Source organism: Salarias fasciatus (genome assembly GCF_902148845.1).
Source record: "Salarias fasciatus chromosome 7 unlocalized genomic scaffold, fSalaFa1.1 super_scaffold_4, whole genome shotgun sequence".
Classification (NCBI taxonomy): Eukaryota; Metazoa; Chordata; class Actinopteri; order Blenniiformes; family Blenniidae; genus Salarias; species Salarias fasciatus.
This window is the reverse complement of record NW_021941229.1, coordinates 28,225,860-28,243,110: the sequence shown is the minus strand read 5'-3', so window position 1 is coordinate 28,243,110 and position 17,251 is coordinate 28,225,860. Positions and strand designations below refer to the sequence as shown.

The window sequence follows — 17,251 nt, the reverse complement described above, 5'->3', positions numbered from 1 at the left end:
TCTTTTTTCAGAGGCAGAGGCCACCTGGTCTGGGCTCCTTTTTCCTTTTCTCACAAGTCAAGCAATGAAGAACGATATGAAATGTTAGGAAGAACTTGGCTCTGGTGTGAGATGTATGGAGAAGCTGAAAGTCCTGACAGAGAGGACTGGGGGGGTCCAGGACTGGACACCTTGGTGGAGGAAGGAGAGGGGGAACTGACAGGTTTGATAAGAGGTGTACATTCACTACGGAGTGATATCAGGAGGAGTGTTTAGCATGTGTACCGTCCCAACGGAGTTTCATATAGCGGAGCAGAGGGGGGCTGGAACTTCCAGAAACCGTATAAAAGGGCGAGGCTGAGCTCGGTCTTTGCTCCAGTTCCTTTTGGTCGGGTTGGCTGCCGGGAGTTTTAGTAATAAACCAGAGTAAAATAATCAAAACATGATGCATTATTGATCACTTTTACTTTTAAGAAAACATATTGTATTTATTTCAACTAGGAAACTACTACATAAGCTAAACCACTATATAAATAATATTCAGCTACTATATATGAAAGTACTGCGAATTTTCACAAAAACATAATTGTGCCCAATTCATCAAAAAAAGTGCCACACAAACTCCACTAAAACTTAGAAAATTACAACTGCAACAATATGTTTTCATTCACATAGATAGTCTACTTTTTAGACCTTTTCTTTTTGATTTCTGCTTTTTCTTCTTTTAGTTCTTGGGCTTCTTCTTCTTCCTTTCGTCTTCTGATGAGGAACCGATTGACAACACCGATCGAGTTGAGAGGTCTTTTGGTTTTGCTGTTGTCAGTAGAAAAAAACAATACATCTTAATTAATGTCATTAATGTATTACAGCTTGATCAATGACCACATCACATGTTTAAGGCTTACAAGTATGTGTGCTTCTGTTACACCCTGTAAAGGGATAGTAAAGGAACAACTTCGACACGCTGTTTGTTGAGTCATATCCAGTGTAATAATGGAGTCTTCAAAATTAAACACAATTTCTGTTACAGCAACTGTCAGATGAAAACCACACAATTAACATTGTTAGAAAAATAACATTGTACCAGTAACACAAAGTATCTTTATAATGGCTTAAATCAAAATTAAACTATACAGTCTCAGTGTTCCGTATGTAACTGAAAATTACAATCTTAGCCATGTAAAGCTGTCATAACCAAAGTAATCAGCGTTTTACCCATAAAATATAAACACAGAAACATGAAACACATTTTCTTATCAAATATATACTCATCAAATGCTGAACAGTGCACAGCAAAATTATAAACGTGGCTCAGAAACACTGCAGTAAAGCCATCCCTCTGTGAAAAACTTTACCGCAGTGAAACACTGCTGCTTGTGCCACCATGCAGTCAGCAAGGAATCTACAATGAGTGTGACATTGTTCTTTTGAATAAAAAAAACTTCACGACTTCCTGAATCAGCACTGGGTGACGTCACGCTCGACGGAAGCCCCTACAGCCCAGAAGTGATGCTCCGGACTGAAAAGGCGGGCGTACGAAATCGAAAGTGAAAGTTTTGCCCCAAAACCCCGCCGACACGTGTCTTTGTGCCTTTTTCACTGGTTTTACGGAAATTCTGGACCTTTTCTAGAAGGTATACGGCGAATATCTGCGTTTCACTTCGACCGCACCGCAGCTTCCAGCGTCACGCACGGATAACTTCGTCTTTTTCTGCTGCTCAGGTCTGTAAACGTGAAATCAGGTCCTTCCGCCTGATCTGAGCTGTTCAGAGTTCTGGAGCAGCTCTGGTCTCTCTGGGGCGCAGAACCAGCGTTAGAGTGTGAACACAGCTTGTGTCGAGTGCATTTCTCCGTTACTTTAGAGCAGGGGTGTCCTGGAGGTTCTGCAGCCCTGTGATGATGGTGATAAAGGTGTGTTCTCTGACTGCTCCACAGTCTTTTATGATTGTGAGACAACAACGCCCCGGCCCAGGCCCCCCGAGGCTGGAGGCCGGGAGCCACACTTCATCTGTGAGACAGAATGAAAGAAAACATCCAGGAAATCACTTCAGAGGGTTTTTAAACTATGTGTTTGTTGTTTTTAAAGGAACCTTCAAGAGATGGATTCACCTCCAAGGAGATGGCACAGCAGAGACCTGCCGATTAACCTGTCAAATCTGCTCAAAATACTTCAGCAGGTTTCATATTCTTTCACCTCGCTGCTCAACAGAAAAGAACCAAGGATGAGGGAGATCGTGGAGGAGCTTCTGAGGATTTCTGAAGAAGTCAAAGACATGCAGAGAAGAAAAGACAGTCAGAGAAGAGTTGGAGCTGGAGGAGGTGGAGGTTCTTCCCTGTTCAGTGTGTTTGCTGCAGCAGTAGCTGATGGAGCAGCTCATAGAGGTGTAAAAGTAACAAAAGTGATGAGTGAGAGTGGAAGTGCTGAAAAGGCAGCTCATGCAGGTGAAGCTTCGGTTGTAGGTGTAAAAGTAACTAAAGTGATGAGTGTGGAGGAAAGAGGTCAAAAGGCGAAGAATCTGGGAGAAGAGTTTATGGAGATTGTTGAACCGATGAAGAAGCTCTTGGTTCATATCCATCAAATATGTAAAGATCTGGAGGAGAACGTCTCCAAGTATCAGGCTAAAGAGTCCCTGAAAGATGTGGAGGATCTTCAGAAGTTCATCCATCAGGTGTCTGAGCTGAAGAAGAAGAGTGGAGGAGTGATTTTTGGGGAGGAGGTGTTTTTTCAATATGTAACCGAGTGGCTAACCAAGCTGGTGGTGTCCATCTGGAGCTTGTTTGGCTCCACTGAAACACCTGAAGAAGACCAGAAGCTGAGAGACACCATCATTCAGTCAGCTGATCAGAGCCAGAAGATCACTGAGAACTTCTGTCTGATGAGGGAGGAACTGGCAAAGTTCAGGAAGTGAAGAGAACACACACACACACACACACACACGCACGCACACACACACACGTTTGTATTTCTATCCTTGTGGGGACCGTCCATTGACTCCCATTCATATCTAAATCCTACCCCTGACCCTGACCCTAACCCTAACCCACACCACAACAAAGCCTAACCCTAAAGAAATGTTTTTGCACTTTTACTTTTTTCAGTAACAACATGGTCAAGAAAACACTGTTTTTCCCCATGGGGACCAAAAAATGTCCCCACGAGGTAGGTCGTGCCAGGTTTTCCTATCCTTGTGGGGACTAAATGTCCCCACAAGGACAGAAAAACTCGTACACACACACACACACACAGACCCAGAGCCCCTCCTTCCTGGATCCGGTGGTTCCTTCCCTCTGACCTGTTGGATTCATTCGACTGACCTTTGATCCTTCCTGATGGTTTCTGTGCTGATATCTCCAACCTCTCAGGTCACGTCTACAAAATAAATCCATCTTCTTTGCATGCTGAATTGTCCTCCTATTAATAGTTTAGAGAATATACATGAGATAAAAGAATTTAAAGAAAAAAACGGAGAGGGAGGGGGTTAAACCTGTACAAAAGACCTATAAAAGAACAATAAAGGGGAGAATAGAAACTGAGAGAAAGTAAGGAGTGAGTGTTGGGGGGGGGGGGGGGGGGGGGGGGGCTTTATTTTCTTTTTCCTGTGAAAATAACAGATTTGCTCTGACAGACGATCTGATTCTGTCCAGTTTCTTTTGTGGGAATTCTTCCATTTTATTCTAGTGCCTGCTGACATATGATGCTCTGTACATAACATTTTAATATTTTTCAACCTGAGTTCCACTTGTGGTTAAACTGGTCTGTCTCATGTTGTATTTACGTGTGAAACGACTCGGGATATGCTGCAAACGAATTGCCCTGTGGGATCAATAAAGTTTTCTGAATCTGAATCTGAATCTGAATAACCTGTTACAAAAGTACACAACTAAAGAATATTACGAACAAATTAAACATGTTATATTACTTCCTGCTCCTTTTCAGATCTTTTTTCTTTGTATGTTGTTCTTTGTTTTTCCACCCATTTTTTATGTTTGAAATAAATTCATGCTTTCATTCATTCATACAGACCGCATGTTGTTGTCTGTGGATTTGTTCTCTGCAGTCGAGTCGAGTTCAGTTTAATGAAATGTCATTAAAAATAACTGCAGTGAAGAAACTTTTCTCTGGTCTGAATAATGTGATGAAGTCAGGCAGCTGCTGTGTGTCAGATGTTCATCACTGAAGCTCTGTGGTGTGTAACGTCACATCTGACTGATAGAGAGTGGAGAGACAGAGACCAGGAGCCAGGGACCAGGCCCTGGAGAGCGGGACCCGGTGCCAGAGGCTCAGACTCTACTGTCCAGGAGAGGCTCTGTTCACCACAGGAACATCCAGCTGGACTGAAGTGTGTGTTCATTTTAATAAAGCTTTTAAGGAGCCAACAGACGCTCTCTGTGAAGACTCTGCAGACCACTTCAGAACTAAAATCCTGGACATCAGGTCCAGTCTTTTACCCCAACAGGTTTTATCAGTGAACACAGCTGAACCGTTGTCCATGCCTGAGGACACACTGGACAGTCTGGACCTGGTTGATGAAGGACTCTTGGTCGAGTTTTCTCCCAAGTGAAATCAACAACCTGCCTTCTAGATCCCATCCCCACCACTGTTTAAATCACTTTATGGATTCCTTGAGGAACAGATTTTAAATATCATGAACAGCTCTCTTCAGACGGCGTCTTCCCCACTGCCTGTAAAACAGCGGTGGTGAAGCCCCTTCTGAAGAAGAGCAATTTAGACCTCAATGTTCTTAATAACTACAGACCAGCATCCAACTGACCATTTTTAAGTAAAGTTTTAGAAAGACTGGTTTTTAACCAAGTCAATGACTTTTTAATGATTAATAACATTTTAGAAAGACATCAGTCTGGTTTTAGAGTGAACCACAGTACCGAGACGCCCTTTTAAAGATTTTAAATGACATCAGGTGGAATTTAGATAATAAAAAGCTCACAGTGTTGGTTCTGCTGGACCTGAGTGCTGCCTTCGACTCAGTAGACCACCACATTTTAATAAACAGACTGAGTCACCTGGTGGGCCTCTCTGGTACTGTTCTTACCTGGTTCAGTTCTTTTCTCACAGATCGATGTTTTTATGTAAGTTTGGATACTTGTTCCTCAGGAACCCATAAAATCAGGTGTGGGGTTCCCCAAGGTTCAATTTTAGGTCCCATACTTTTTAACCTCTACATGCTTCCACTTGGGGACGTCATCAGGAGACACGGCATCAGTTTCCATGGTTACGCTGACGACACTCAGCTGTTCATCGCCGTGTCTCCTGGTGACTCCGGGCCAATAGAAACCCTTTTTAACTGTATTTCAGACATCAAGTCATGGATGCAGTGAATTTCCTGCAGCTCAACCAGGACAAGACTGAGGTTTTAGTTTTCGGTCCCGAAGGTCAGAGAGAGAAAATTTTACCTAAATTATCAGATTTTAAACCAGAACAATCAGTTAAGAACCTGGGCGTGATTTTTGACTCTGAGCTAAATTTTATTCCACACATTAAAAACATAACTAAGATTGGATTTTATCATCTTAAGAATAAAGCCAGAGTCGCCCGTTTCTCTCTCAGGCCAGCAGGAGGCGCTAATGCAGCTTTTATCTCCTGTAGATTAGATTATTGTAATGCCTTGCTCTCTGGTCTTCCCAAAAAGAACATTTCAAACCTACAGTTATTACAAAACTCAGCCGCCGTGCTGACGAGGACCAGGGGGCGGAGCCACATTACACCGGTTTTACAGTCGCTGCATTGGCTCCCTGTCCGCTTCAGGATGGATTTTAAGGTTCTCTTATTAGTTTTTAAATGTCTTAACGGCCTTGCGCCTTCTTATCTAGCTGACCTGTTTTTACCCTATCGACCCTCGCGGGCCCTGAGGTCCTCCAGCAGCGGCCTATTGTGTGTTCCTAAAGCCAGAACCAAAACCCATGGTGAAGCGGCTTTTAGCCACTACGGCCACGCCTGTGGAACAGCCTGCCGGAGAACCTCAGGACCGCAGAGACTGTTGATATTTTTAAAGGCAGGTTGAAAACACACCTTTTTAATCTGGCTTTTAATTAACCTCTTATCTCCATCATTTTTATTTTTGGTCATTTTAATTTTTAATATACTTATCCTATTTATTCATTTTATTTTTACTATGTACTTTTAATTTATTTTATTTTCTATTTTATAATCTTATCTTACTTTTTATTTATTTTTTTATTTTTTTTTATTAGCTTTGTATCATGTCTTTTTAACATCTATTTAACTCCAGTGTTTCCTCAGGGGGGTTCTTCACACCAGGAGTTGGTCCCGGTCCTCTGCTGGGGTCACTGTACTCGAGTCCTCTGGTCCCGGCTGGCCTGGGGGGCTCCACACCTTGGTGTGCGGGATCCCGCTGGTCTAACGGGGTCGGGGGTCGAGCGCTGGGGCCCCAGTACTAATGACCTTTGCCTTCTCCTGGTGTGAACGGCCCCACTGGCAGTGTTTTCCCATGATGCTTAGTGCCATGCCATGTCTCCTCTGCCTTGCTATGGGCATAAATTGGGTGTGTGCGTGTGTTTGTGTGTGTGTGCGTGTGCGTGTGGTGTACACTTATTGATGGTGCAGCTTTTTTTTTTTTTTTTTTTTACTGTTAAGCACTTTGCGTTGCTTTTATTATCATGAAAAGTGCTATACAAATAAATAAAGTTTGAAGTTTGAAGTTTGTGACGCAGACTGAAAGCCTCCCGGTCGGCAGCTTGTTGTAATCAGATTCCTTCAAAGCGTCTTTTCTCAGTCGGTGTTAAAAGCAGCAGACTGCTTCAGTCGGACGGTTCTGTCCATCACTACGGTGGGAAAACACAGAATCCTCCTCAGTGGATGTGAGAGGAGGGCAGAGGAGGTCGTGATGCTGAGTGAAGCTATTTCAGACAAATCGTTTGTAAAAACGGGCTCTTCACAAACACAATGTCCCGTCCAGAGTTTAGTCTGACGGCTTTTTCAATATGTGATGTTAAATGATCATTTCTCTGTGTGATAATGGGACGGACGCATCTTTCTAAAATATTCTAATTGAGATGCTTAATATTGTAGCGACCGCGGGGGTCGCTAGGGGCGCTAGGGAGCCACTGCCCCAGAACTGAGTGTTCCAGGGAGCCGCGGGGCATTATGGGAGCTCCCCGTTCGGGACTTTCAGGGCCATATATGGGGGTTATGTGGTTTATTTGCGTTTCCTTTTGTTGTGGTTGTGTTTTGCTTACTGTTGTGTGCTGTTTGTGTCCTTTTATGTTCATTATGTGTCGGACCGTGGGTCAAGGGGGTCACTTGGGGGGTGACCTGGGGCTTTTATTTTGTCTCGATGTTGGTGTGTTAAGTTCTCTTGCTTGGTTGTTTTCACAATAAAGCTTCGGTTGAGCAACAGAGCAGACCTCGCCTCGTCTTCTTGCCCGCAAGTTGCTGCTCGACCGCCTCAATATAGACCTGTACATATGACCCCCCCCCCTCCCACACACACACACACACACACACACACACACAGATTGTTTCAATTGTTTAAGAATGTAATCTTCCTGGACTTTAGACAGCGGGACAGACAGCGCCGTCTCTCTGTAAATCAGGTTGCGATCATGCGGGCGCATGTGCAGCAGGGTCTGGTCCGGATCGTGTTCCGGGTCCGGATCGTGTTCCGGGTCCGGATCGTGTTCCGGGTCCGGATCGTGTTCCGGGTCCGGATCGGGTCCTGCCAGGCTCTCTCTGCATGCTGTCAGAAACAGAGTGTTCAGCGGCGAGCCGAGCCCCAGAAGAAGCTGGAACGGGTTCATGAAGCGATGCAGGGTTTTTTCAGTAAAAGAGAAGAACTGAACCATCGTTATTCAAACCGGATCACAAGCAGTTCCTGGACTCAGAAGACCAGATTCCCTGTGGATAGAACCTGGCAGAACAGGATTTAATGTCCCTTTTGACCGAAATATTCTGATGACCACAAATTCAGGATAGAAAAGGAGGAGCCAGGGGTAACATTGGGGTTTTTAGAACCCGGAATATGAGCAGATTGAGGTTTTTGCAGGTGTTTTCATGGCTGACAGCAGCCGGTTACTGAGGATTTCGGGTTAAGAAAGGGTTCCTGCCTGCATGGAAACGTATCCTCTGTTACAACTGTCACTGTGCTGTCCCTCCATCCTGCCCCCCCCCCCCCCCCCCCCCCCTGTACCTCTTATATCATCTCTCATCGTGTATAGAGCGGTATATCCTACTTCCACCTAATTCTACCTGTTATAATGTCAGCTCTCATTTCCTTTATTTTCATTTCCAGTCAGTCAAAAACCAAAAGCTGGTTTAATGAGGACAACGACACGAAGTGTGATTTTTAGGAAACAGGCTCCATCTTCAGCTCATTGCTGAGTTCCCGTTCCTTCACTAACGGCCCATTCTGGCAGTTCAGCAGGAAGCAGGCCACACTGAACAGCTGATCCACGCTGCTGCTTACAGACAGTGGTACGTCCTCCTCACTTTGCTCTCCTTCGCTCTCCTCGTGCACGTCTCCACGTGCACTCAGCCGTGCAACTGACTGCGTCCGGAGCGCTTCCTCTCCCCTCGGTTGTTGTTTGTTGCTGAGAAAGGCGGGCTGGTGCACCCTCCAGCGAGCGAGGTCGTCTCCAACCAACCCTCTGTCCACCGTGACCGCCACTGCTGCTTCAGCAGCTTTACAACCCCTGAAGACCCCGAGGTCTCCCAATCAATCAGTCAATCCATCAAACTTTATGTGTGGAGCACTTTTCATGATAATAAAAACAACGCAAAGTGCTGAACAGTAAAAACAGTCATACAAACAAAAGAATAAAAACCGCACCATCAGTAAATATACACCACACACACACACACACGCACACGCACACACACACGCACACGCACGCACACACAAACAGACATACACCCAATTTTTGCCCACAGCAAGGCAGACGAGACATGGCATGGCACTAAGCATCATGGGAAAACACTACCAGTGGGGCGTCCACACCAGGAGAAGAAGAAGGTCATTAATACTGGGGCTCCAGCGCTCGACCCCCGACCCCGTCAGACCAAGGGAACCCGCACACCGAGGTGTGGAGCCCCCCAGGCCAGCCAGGACCAGAGGACTGGAGTGCAGTGACCCCAGCAGAGGACCAGGACCAACTCCCGGTGTGAAGAACCCCCTCAGAGTGAAGGACCCCCCCCAGAGTGAAGGACCCCCCCTCAGAGTGAAGGACCCCCTCAGAGTGAAGGACCCCCCCAGAGTGAAGGACCCCCTCAGAGTGAAGGACCCCCCCAGAGTGAAGGACCCCCCCAGAGTGAAGGACCCCCTCAGAGTGAAGGACCCCCCCCAGAGTGAAGGACCCCCCCTCAGAGTGAAGGACCCCCTCAGAGTGAAGGACCCCCTCAGAGTGAAGGACCCCCCCCCAGAGTGAAGGACCCCCCCTCAGAGTGAAGGACCCCCCCAGAGTGAAGGACCCCCCCTCAGAGTGAAGGACCCCCCCCTCAGAGTGAAGGACCCCCCCTCAGAGTGAAGGACCCCCTCAGAGTGAAGGACCCCCCCCCCAGAGTGAAGGACCCCCCCTCAGAGTGAAGGACCCCCCCTCAGAGTGAAGGCCCCCCCCCTCAGAGTGAAGGACCCCCCAGAGTGAAGGACCCCCTCAGAGTGAAGGACCCCCTCAGAGTGAAGGACCCCCCCTCAGGAAACTCTGGAGTTAAACAGCTAAAAACATAAAAAGCCATGATACAAAGCTAATAAAAAAAATAAGTAAGATAAGATTATAAAATAGAAAAGTAAAATAAATGAAAAGTACATGGTAAAAATAGAACGAATAAATAGGATGAGTAGATTAAAAATTAAAATGACCAAAAATAAAAATGATGGAGATAAGAAGAATAGAAGGTTAATTAAAAGCCTGATTAAAAATGTGTGTTTTCAACCTCCCTTTAAAACTATCAACAGTCTCTGCGGTCCTGAGGGTCTCTGGTCCTGAGGGTCTCTGGTCCTGAGGGTCTCTGGTTCTGAGGGTCTCCGGCAGGCTGTTCCACTGTGTTGTTCCTGTGTGTATGTGTGTGTGTGTGTGTGTGTGTGTGTTCCACAGTTCTAGCTTTAGGAACACACAGTAAGCTGCTGCCAGAGGACCTCAGGGCCGCGAGGGTCAATAGGGTAAAAACAGATCAGCTAAATAAGAAGGCGTGAGGCCATTAAGACATTTAAAAACTACGTAATAAAAGAACTTTTTTCTCCCCCTCTCCCTCTGAAACCACCGGAAGCTTGGACAGGAAGTACTCGCCCACACCCTCACGCTCCACCGGCAGCAATGTGCAAGAAGCCTGTTAGTCTTCAGGGGAATTCATTCAGGAAATTTCAATGGAAAACCCCGTTTTCCCACCTGGGTTACACTCTGGAGCCACAGCCTGTCTGGAGCAACCCCTGGTGCATGATGGGATATGGACAGTTGTTGACGCTTCCTGGTCGGCTTCGTCTCCCTTGATGGACGTCAGCAGGACACAGTCGCTGTCCGTGGTGCTGAAGCTCCGCCTTACAGACATGCTGATGCTGTCAGGTCATCTTCATCCTGACCTTCATGATTTGGGTTTAAAGGGCGTGGTCATGTGGTGTGGTGTGACGACAAAGATTCCTCATTCTTGCAGGTCGCTGCAGGTCACTAAAGGTTACTAAAGGTCGCTGCAGGTCACTAAAGCAGTTTGTTTTCATCCTGTACTTAGACTGTCTCTGCCATTCCCCGTTTGTGCCAGCAGGGGGCGTCCAGCACCAGACCAGTGGGGAAGCTGAGGCGGAGTGAAGCAGCTTCCTGCAGCTGTGAGGTCTGCTTCTCTCTGATGGACTGTCAGCAACACATCCAGAACAGCTGGACTTTAAATCCTGAACATCCGGGACAGCACGAGACAAACAAGGTTCACAAGAAGAGAAATAAACAACAACATTCTGATACAAACACCTTCAACCAGCTTTGTGTCATTACAGCGTCAGCAGAGTCAGAGACACGTCAACAGAAATCACATCCCTGTCCTCAGCTTCAGTAAGGACCAGACTCATCATTTCACTGAACCTGGGCATCAGTGGCTGACGGGGTCACTGTGTTCTGGCCCAGAAGTCCTGGAGGAAGGAGGACGGTTGGTGCTGCTGCTCTGCCGATGGCTCGACCTGGAGGAAGCAGAAACACCAGAATGAACCTTTAGAACACCAGCTGAGCTTCTTGTGTCCATATCAGCATTAAAAGCTGCTGATCAGGAGGAAAACCTGTTAATGAAGGGTTTACCGTCTTCAGCTGGGCTGATAAAATCCACGAAAACAGTCAAAACAGGCAGAAATCCCTCTTTCAGTAGATGGACTGATGTGACTCTTCAGTTCCTGCTGGGGTCTGAATTAATGAACCTTCAACACGACAAGCAGGTCATTTACCTTTTAAACAATTTAATGAATGAACATTTAAATATAGCATGAAGTCTGAACATTTTAAATAGTTTTATAATATTTACCCCACTTTCCTCTTTTATGAGAGAGAGAGAGCGAGAGCGAGAGCGAGAGAGAGAGAGAGAGAGAGAGAGAGAGCAGCTGCTCCTTATCTTCACCAAACCACCTGTCAGTTGAACGTATGAATTCAAAAGTGAAAGTTTTGCCCCAAACCGACGCTGATGCTTCTCTTCCATGCTGGACCTTTTCTAGAAGGTTTATCTGCGTTTATTTGCGTTTCACTTCGACTGCACCGCAGCTTCCAGCGTCACGCACGGATAACCGCGTCTTTTCCTGCTGCTCAGGTGTGTAAAGGTGAGATCAGGTCCTTCAGCCTGATCTGAGATGATGTTCAGAGTTCTGGAGCTTTGGAGTTTGAACATAGTTTGCGTCGAGTGTATTTCACAGTGAGTTTAAAGTGAGCACGATGTGGCAGCATGGGGGAATATTCAATGTTCACCAAACTGAAAGGATTACAAAATAAACGTCAAGCTCCGCGGATCACAACTCACCTTCTTTTTTAAGTAATAGAAGATATATTAATACTGTTGCTGGAAAACATAACGGAACAACGAAGTACATCAAGTAAAGCTGTAATAATGCTGATTTCGAGTCAATAAGTCAAAGAATCTGCCAGTAATTGAGCTAAAACACTGCTTTTCCATCAAAATATTAATAGAAATTAAAGCCGCAAGCGGCATTGGTCGGGACCGAGCCTCCCCGCCGGCCAGCGACTGAGACGTCCACCCACTAACATGAAGCTTTTAGAATCTGTCTTCCATTAACACAGAGTTGTTAGCATCTCCCATCCACTAACATGGAGTAGTTAGCATCTCCCATCCACTAACATGGAGTAGTTAGCGTCTCCCATCCACTAACATGGAGTAGTTAGCATCTCCCATCCACTAACATGGAGTAGTTAGCATCTCCCATCCACTAACATGGAGTAGTTAGCGTCTCCCATCCACTAACATGGAGTAGTTAGCATGTCCCATCCACTAACATGGAGTAGTTAGCATCTCCCATCCACTAACATGGAGTAGTTAGCATGTCCCATCCACTCACCTGGAGTAGTTAGCATCTCCCATCCACTAACATGGAGCAGTTAGCATCTCCCATCCACTAACATGGAGAAGTTAGCATCTCCCATCCACTAACATTGCGTAGTTAGCATGTCCCATCCACTAACATGGAGTAGTTAGCATCTCCCATTCACTAACATGGAGTAGTTAGCATCACCCATCCACTAACAAGGAGTAGTTAGCATCTCCCATCCACTAACATGTAGTAGTTAGCATCTCCCATCCACTAACATGGAGTAGTTAGCATGTCCCATCCACTAACATGGAGTACTTAGCTTGTCTCATCCACTAACATTGAGTAGTTAGCATCTCCTATCCACTAACATGGAGTAGTTAGCATGTCCCATCCACTAACATGGAGTAGTTAGCATCTCCCATCCACTAACATGGAGTAGTTAGCATCACCCATCCACTAACATGGAGTAGTTAGTATCTCCCATCCACTAACATGGAGTAGTTAGCATGTCCCATCCACTAACAAGGAGTAGTTAGCTTTTGCCATCTGCTTTTGACAGTCACTGAATGAAGGCAATCAGTGGCAGAGTTTGATTGACAGCTGCTGTCAGCTGTGTAACTGCAATGCATGCCCATATATGGTCATTTCAGTTAGAGTGGAGAGAGGAGAAAATAAAAGTGTTTTTTTGGGGAAACAACTGGTCCTTGTTCCTTTGCTGTTTGGAAAAACTGAACAAAAAATATCACGTTTGATAGGAAAATTTGTTGGCTTTCAGTTGGTGAGGCTTTCAGAGAAGTCAGACGTTTAGTTTGGACCCCAGAGGCCTCAGTTTGTGAGAAGCGCGAGATTTTTCCCCATCCGGCTCCATTATAACTGAGAGCAAAAAAAATGCAGAGCGCACACCTTTTCTTACCTGTGAAAAGATACATATAACATGATATTTTCCCCACTTATGTTACATCATCTTGTTCGGGAGAACCTGCTGGAACTTTCTGTGTGCTCGGTTTGTTGATAGGAGTCACGGTTTAGCCGCAGTCGCCACTTGTTCGAGGTGCTGAAAAAAGGCGACTTTTTTCCTTTTTTCCCCATTATAACGGATGAGGGCCGGAGCAAGGCAGGATTTCAGACTTCCAACTTTGTACGCTAATAAAATCCACACCGTTAGACTTTTGACAAAGTTGTTCACAACTTTTGTAGAGAAATGTGTCCTCTTTCACGTCGCGTGACTCTTATGTCTGTACGACAAACGGTCTCGGAGGAGATAATTTTTTCGTGAGGAGTGATTTTGAGCAAAATTTTACTTTGAAAGGGAAAATGCGGACTTCCTGTTGGATTTAGGTCAGGGGTGTCAGCGCGTGAAATGTAGATCTCGATGAGACGAACGCGTGAGTGTTGGTTTGATCTCGCTACGACATTCCTGCGGGCCGTAGCGACTGTTTTAGACGTTTTTTGGGATCTAGGTGGCGCTAGAGAGCAGATGTTGTTTTTTTTTCCATTTTATAAAATTTTTCGCCGGTCATGATGTGCGTGCCAAATTTGGTGAGTTTTCGTGCATGTTTAGGGGGTCAAATTTGCGTTTACTTGGTAGGTCAGTATAATAAAAAGCCGCAAGCGGCATTGGTCGGGACCGAGCCTCCCCGCCGGCCAGCGACTGAGACGTCCACCCACTAACATGTAGCTGTTAGCATCTGTCATCCACTAACATGGAATTGTTAGCATCTCCCATCCACTAACAAGTAGCTGTTAGCATCTGTCATCCACTAACATGGAGTTGTTAGCATCTCCCATCCACTAACATGTAGCTCTTAGCATGTGTCATCCACTAACATGGAGTTGTTAGCATCTCCCATCCACTAACATTGAGTAGTTAGCATCTCCCATCCACTAACATTGAGTAGTTAGCATCTCCCATCCACTAACATGCAGTTGTTATCATCTCCCATCCACTAACATTGAGTAGTTAGCATCTCCCATCCACTAACATGTAGCTGTTAGCATCTCCCATCCACTAACATGGAGTGGTTAGCATCTCCCATCCACTAACATGGAGTAGTTAGCATCTCCCATCCACTAACATGGAGTAGTTAGCATCTCCTATCCACTAACATGGAGTAGTTAGCATCTCCCATCCACTAACATGGAGTAGTTAGCATCTCCCATCCACTAACATGGAGTAGTTAGCATCCCCCATCCACTAACATGGAGTAGTTAGCATGTCCCACCCACTAACATGGAGCTGTTAGCATCTGTCTTCCACTAACATGGAGTAGTTAGCATCTCCCATCCACTAACATGGAGTAGTTAGCATCTCCCATCCACTAACATTGAGTTGTAAGCATCTGTCATCCACTAACATTGAGTAGTTAGCATCTCCCATCCACTAACATGTAGCTGTTAGCATCTCCCATCCACTAACATGGAGTGGTTAGCATCTCCCATCCACTAACATGGAGTGGTTAGCATCTCCCATCCACTAACATGTAGCTGTTAGCATCTACCACCCACTAACATGGAGCGGTTAGCATCTCCCATCCACTAACATGGAGCTCTTAGCATCTCCCATCCACTAACATGGAGTAGTTAGCATCTCCCATCCACTAACATGGAGTAGTTAGCATCTCCCATCCACTAACATGGAGTAGTTAGCATCTCCCATCCACTAACAAGGAGTTGTTAGCTTCTCCCATCAGCTTTTGAGAGTCACTGAATGAAGGCAATCAGTGGCAGAGTTTGATTGACAGCTGCTGTCAGCTGTGTAACTGCAATGCATGCCCATATATGGTAATGTGAGTTAGAGTGGAGAGAGGAGAAAATAAAAGTCTTTTTTGGGGAAACAACTGCTCCTTGTTCCTTTGCTGTTTGGCATAACTGAACAAAAAATATCACGTTTGATAGGAAAATTTGTTGTCTTTCAGTTGGTGAGGCTTTCAGAGCAGTCAGACTTTTCGTTTCGACCTCAGAGGCCTCAGTTTGTGAGAAGCGCGAGATTTTTCCCCATCCGGCTCCATTATAACTGACAGGGAATAAAATGCAGAGCGCACACCAACTTATACCTGTGAAAACGTACATAAATCATGACATTTTCCCCACTTATGTTACAACATCTTGTTCGGGAGAATCTGGTGAGACTTTACGTGTGCTCGGTTTTTTGATAGGAGTCACGGTTTAGTCACAGTCGCCACTTGTTCGAGGTGCTGAAAAAAGGTGACTTTTTTTCTTTTTTCCCCATTATAACGGATGAGGGCCGGAGCAAGGCAGGATTTCAGACTTCCAACTTTGAACGTTAATAAAATCCACACTGTTAGACTTTTGACAAAGTTGTTCACAACTTTTGTAGAGAAATTTGTCCTCTTTCACGTCGCGTGACTCTTATGTCTGTACGACAAACGGTCTCGGAGGAGATAATTTTTTCGTGAGGAGTGATTTTGATCAAAATTTTACTTTGAAAGGGAAATAGCGGACTTCCTGTTGGATTTAGGTCAGGGGTGTCAGCGCGTGAAATGTAGATCTCGATGAGACGAACGCGTCAACGTAGGTTTGATCTCTCTGTGACATTCCTGCGGGCCGTGGCGCCTATTTTAATGTTTCTAGGTGGCGCTAGAGAGCAGATGGGGTCAATTTTTCCATTTTATAAAATTTTTCGCCGGTCATGATGTGCGTGCCAAATTTGGTGAGTTTTCGTGCATGTTTAGGGGGTCAAATTCGCGTTTAGTTGGTAGGTCAGTATAATAATGAAGAAGAAGGAGAAACGAACGAATAACAATAGAGACCTTGCCCTACGGGCAAGGTGGCCTGCGGCCACCTTGCCCTCCGGGGCTCGGTCCCTAATTAAAGCCGCAAGCGGCATTGGTCGGGACCGAGCCTCCCCGCCGGCCAGCGACTGAGACGTCCACCCACAAGCATGAAGCTGTTAGCATCTGTCTTCCATTAACACAGAGTTGTGAGCTTGTCCCATCCACTAACATGCAGCTGTTAGCATCTCCCATCCACTAACTTACATCTGTTAGCATCTGTCATCCACTAACTTAGAGTTGTTAGCATGTCCCATACACTAACATGGAGTTGTTAGCATGTCCCATCCACTAACATGTAGCTGTTAGAATCACTTATCCACTACCGTGGAGTTGTTAGCATGTCCCATTCACTAACATGGAGCTGTAAGCATCTGTCATCCACTAACATGGAGTTGTTAGCATCTCCCATCCACTAACATGGAGCTGTTAGCATCTCCCATCCACTAACATGGAGCTGTTAGCATCTCCCATCCACGAACATTGAGTAATCAGCATCTCCCATCCACTAAGATGGAGTAGTTAGCATCTGTCATCCACTAAGATGGAGTTGTTAGCATGTCCCATCCACTAACATTGAGTAGTTAGCGTCTGCCATCCACTTACATGGAGTTGTTAGCATCTCCCATCCACTAACATGGAGTCGTTAGCATCTCCCATCCACTAACATGGAGCTGTTAGCATCTCCCATCCACTAACATGGAGTAGTTAGCATCTCCCATCCACTAACATGGAGTAGTTAGCATCTCCCTGCCACTAACATGGAGTAGTTAGCGTCTCCCATCCACTAACATTGAGTTGTTGGCATGTTCCATCCATTAACATGGAGCTGGTGGCATCAGTCATCCACTAACATGGAGTTGTTAGCTTCTCCCATCCACTAACATGGAGCTGTTAGCATCTCCCATCCACTAACATGGAGCTGTTAGCAACTCCCATCCACGAACATTGAGTAATTAGCATCTCCCATCCACTAAGATGGAGTAGTTAGCATCTGTCATC

The 17,251-nt window shown here is 45.7% G+C and overlaps 1 long non-coding RNA gene across 2 annotated transcripts; it reads right to left on the bottom strand.

Annotated features, from left to right (window-relative positions):
- Positions 1–10,097: 10,097 nt before the first annotated feature.
- Positions 10,098–11,564, bottom strand: LOC115383167 (uncharacterized). Of its 2 annotated transcripts, XR_003930646.1 has the most exons (4): positions 11,447–11,564; positions 11,227–11,342; positions 11,017–11,111; positions 10,098–10,829 (listed from the first exon to the last, which is right to left on the bottom strand). It is a non-coding gene; the product is annotated as an uncharacterized LOC115383167 (long non-coding RNA). The 2 variants fall into 2 exon arrangements; XR_003930645.1 differs by lacking the exon at positions 11,447–11,564 and having other exon boundaries at positions 11,227–11,411.
- Positions 11,565–17,251: the final 5,687 nt, after the last annotated feature.